Below are 4,575 nucleotides of genomic sequence, written 5' to 3'. Positions count from 1 at the left end.
TATGACATGGCCATGCCATAGTGGCAGCTAGACGGTGGGGCCATGCCAACTTCTCAATAAAAACCCTCACGTGTTTGGAGGGCAACGGCGCTTGACGCAGCGGGAAAGCAGAGCAGTGGCAGCGAGCTCACGAGAAGGGCTTCGCCGGCGCCATTCCTTGCTCTAAGATTGACCCCACGTGGCATGTCCCGACGGGTCGCATCGCGCTCGCTCATCCAAATGGCTGTAGCGACAGCGGCGGTGCCTGCTCACGGCGGCATCTCGCATGCGCGCCCGCGGCAGTTGCGGTGGGTCGCACGTGTGCCCATGTAGCCGTGGCGGCGGGTCACGTGACGCCCGCGCATCCACAATGATGGCGCCAGTGCTTGCTTGCACGCCCACAGCTACAACACTAATTGCTCGCACACACGCCCACACGCCAGCGACTGCTGCTCGCCCACGTGGCCACGGCGGCAGAGGACCGCCTGCGCTCGTAGTGCCCAAGTGCCCACCCACGCTCACAGTGCCCACGCAGCAGCCGCCCCCATCCAAAAATTCATCGGCCTCGCTGCATCCTTCTTTGATTCCTCATAGACATGGCTCGCTCACCTCCCTAGTAACGCCCCTGAGCTAGTTGCTTGCAAGACCGACCAAGGTAATCGCTCAGTTTGGCGGACTTTGCGCCGCCGGTCGCCATTGCCGTGGCTCGAGCTCCACGCGTGGCCCCACTCTCTACCTCACTAGGTCACCACCGCTTCGCTCGCTCTATGTCTGCCCTAATGCCCTCCGTGTTGGTCTCGCAAAGGTTCGAGGGAGCTTCGCCGTTGCACCGGGAACGGTGCCCTTACCACCGGTTTCCACCTCCGACGGGCATGATGATGCGGCCAGCTCTGCTCCACCCGCCTCGAGCTTGCTGCAAGTGGGTGACACCATGGGGAGGTGACCACTTTGCACCTCAGCTGGTTCCTGTGCTAAGCACGGCCCTGTGTTGCCATGACACGATGCTTACCCGCCTCCTCACCATGGACGCTTGCCCCGTCTGGGCTACCTGTAGTACGTCATCAACGAGACCCTGCGCCTCTACCCGCTGGCCCCTCTGCTACTATCGCATGAGTCGGCGGCTGCGACATGCCCCGCGGCACACTATTGTTCATCAATGCATACATTGGGTCGAGATGGCGGACTAGAGGAAATAAATAATCCTTTCTAAAAATAATCACGCCAGCTAACCGAAACAAATACGGAATTAAAACTATCGGCCTAGCCAAGACTATACCCCTCTATCTAAGTTCACAAGCACCTTAAAAAGATCCTAATTAGGCAACAAAGGTGTCGGACTAGCTAGAGCTCACCTAATCAATTCTAGAGCAAGGTCACATAAACCTATGCACTAGTACTTCACACAACCGAGGGAGCTCCTACACAACTAGTGAAGCAAAAAGCATAAAACCCCTAAGCTCGCTAGCAATGCTCAATAACAAGGCTACACAGGCCAAATTAGAGAGCGCAAATTACTTAGCTACACAAACTAAGCAATGTGACTAACAAGGTTACTAAAACCAAATTAGCCACACAAGGGAGCTACTTCTATGCTACACAAGCAAGAAGGCAACTAGCAAGCTATTAAAGCTAAGCTAGTCACAAGAGCAACTACACAGACACAATGTAAATGAAAGTAATACAAGTTTGTGTTTCATGGAAAGCAAATCACCGAGAAGATGATGAAGACAATGTTGACACGGTGATTTTCTCTCGAGGTTCACTTAATTGCCACCAAGCTAAGTCCCCGTTGTGTCAACCGCTCACTTAGTGGTTCGGCGGCTAATTGGCATCATCCACCAAGCCCACACGTCAGGCACCGCAAGAACCTACCCCGAAAGTGAGGGTAGCTCAATGACACACTCAACTGGAGTTGCTCTTCATGATCCCTGCGGGGTGAGCATAATCCCCCTCACAAATCCTCCTCCAGAGCACCGCACAATCTTCTCGCGTGCTTCAACGGAGTCACAAGCCACCAAGCCATCTAGGAGGTGGCAACCTCCAAGAGTAACAAGCACCATCGGCTTACAACTCAATCATCTAGTGCCACACAATGCAACCTCATGATGCAATCGCACTAGAATCACTCACACACTCGATCGGATGATCACTATCAAGCACAAGTGAGTTAGAGGGCTCCCAAACACACCTACACAACTCACCAAGGCTCAAGAGTGCTCAGCTACCGGCCCAAGTGAAAGGTCCTAATAGCAAGAGGGGGGTGAATAGCCTATTAAAAATTCTACAACAACACTAAGGTAAGTGATTATTAAATAAGATGGCGAAGCAAATTTTGCGCTAGCACTACACTTGTGTTGCAAGCCACCTACCCAATTCTAAAAGGGACAATTGTCTGTTGGACATCCAAAGTGACGGTCCTTTGCTGGCGGACACCCACTTTGGAGCATTTTGCTAGAAGACACTCTGGTTCATTGAAATTAGGCCACAGGACACCGCGGCCCAGTTATAGCCAGTTGAGGAGAGAGAAAACTTCATTTTGGACATTCGGTGCCCCTGAACCACACTTGGGTCCACCCCTAACCTGGTCTAGTTGGACACCAGCAACCATAAATAGGAACACCAGTACTCAATACAAGGTTCATTTGTTCCATCTATAAATAGCCACAACCTCTATTTTTTTTATTTTTTCTCCCCCACTCATTTCCTCCCCATCCGCATCTCTCAGACAGAGTAGTACTAGCGGCGACACCTCCCTCACTGGTGGCACGGATAGGGCTTCTCGGTGGTGATGCGGCCCACCTCCCTATCCACTTCGGGGCCGGTGGCCCTCCATGGCCACCTAGGGCGGCAGCGCCCCATGGCGACCTCAACGGCGGCGCATCAGATAGAGTAGTACTAGCAGCGGTGTCTCCCTCATTGGCGGAGTGGACAGGGCTTCCCGGCGGCAACGTGGCCCGCCTCCCTGTCCATCTCGGGACCAGCGGCCCTCCATGGCCACCTAGGGGTGGCGGCGCCCCATGGCAACCTCGACGGCAGTGCGCCAAATAGAGTAGTACTAGCGGCGGCGCCTCCCTCACTAACGGCGTGGATGGGGCTTCCCGGCGGCGATGCGGCCTGCCTTCCTATCCACCTTGAGGACGGTGACCCTCCATGGCCACCTAGGGACGGCAGCGCCCCATGGCAACCTCGACGATAACGCGCCATGGCATATCCACCTCCTTCACTGGCATGAGCGGTGGAGCCGACCTCGTTAGAGCCAGATCCTACGCCACCAAGGGCCATCACTACGGAAGGGAGGCTATGCGGCTCGACCCATGCGCATGGGCTCCCTTCCCCATCATCTCCGACAATGGTGGCTTCCTTCCCAACAGTGGCAATGGCAGCCGGCAGTGGTAGTGGCTTCTCCTCCTTCCCCATCCTCCACCCTTCTTGATGACGGTGGTGTCCACTCTCGACCTGGCAGCGGTGACATCAATGACATCCACTACCTGGCGGCGACAAGCCCTTCTCTTTACCTAGCGGCGGTGAATCAAGGCATGGAGCGATGGTGGTGCCCCCTTCCCTCTTTCCCGGCAGCAGCGCATGGGGGCTATGCAACACCTCTGTGCCTCCTCCAGTCGTCGCCATATATTTGACTAGGTGCAGCTGCCTCTGCTCTCCAGGTTGGGGCAGACCCAAGTGTGGTTCAGGGGCACCGGAGGTCCAAAATGAAGTTTTCTCTCTCCTCAACCGGCTGTAACCAGGCCACGGTGTCCTGTGGCCTAATTTCAACAAACCAGAGTGTCTTCTGGCAAAATGCTCCAAAGTGAGTGTCCGCCAATAAAGGACCATCACTTTGAATGTCCAATAGACAATTGCCCCATTCTAAAATCTATGATCCCTAGTATATCACAACAAGGCTAAGTCACTAATTTACACCTAGGTGAGCAAGCTAGCAAGAGAACTACAACTAAGAGCTACACTAACTAGTTTCAACCACCACAAGCTCTACACAAGTAAAGGCATAATGTAATACAAAAGAGTGATAGAGAGGTATACCGCCGTAGTAAGTGATCAATCAATGAATACCAAGGAGACAATCAAGACATAATGATTTCTCCTCTGAGGTTCACTTGCTTGTCAGCAAGCTAGTCCCCGTTATGACGATTCACTCACTTGGAGGTTCATGCACTAATTGATATCACACACCAAACCCTCAATAGGGTACCGCACAATCAACACAAGATGAAGTTCCACAAGCCACACGCAATCCACTAGAGTTGCCTTTGGCGCTCTGTTGGGGAAGGCACAAGAACCCCCCACAATCACAATGATCGAAGTCAGAGACAATCACCTTCCTTCGCTCGACGATCCACCAATCACTGGGCCATCTAGGTGTCAGCAAACACCAAGAGTAACAAAATCTCCACTAGCCCAAATCGCCCAACTAGTGCCACAAGATGCTAGAACACTAAGCAATGCACTAGAGGCTCTCCAATCTCACTCAAGATGATGAAATCAAGTGTGTAAGTGAGTGGAGTGGTGTGCTCAGCTCTCAAAGGGTGTATGCAGCTGTTAGAAGTGGCAAGAGAGTGGCCAAGGCTGGCCACTAGCTCT

This window comes from Miscanthus floridulus, chromosome 5 (genome assembly GCF_019320115.1).
Source record: "Miscanthus floridulus cultivar M001 chromosome 5, ASM1932011v1, whole genome shotgun sequence".
Lineage (NCBI taxonomy): Eukaryota > Viridiplantae > Streptophyta > Magnoliopsida > Poales > Poaceae > Miscanthus > Miscanthus floridulus.
This window is presented reverse-complemented; position numbering follows the sequence as displayed.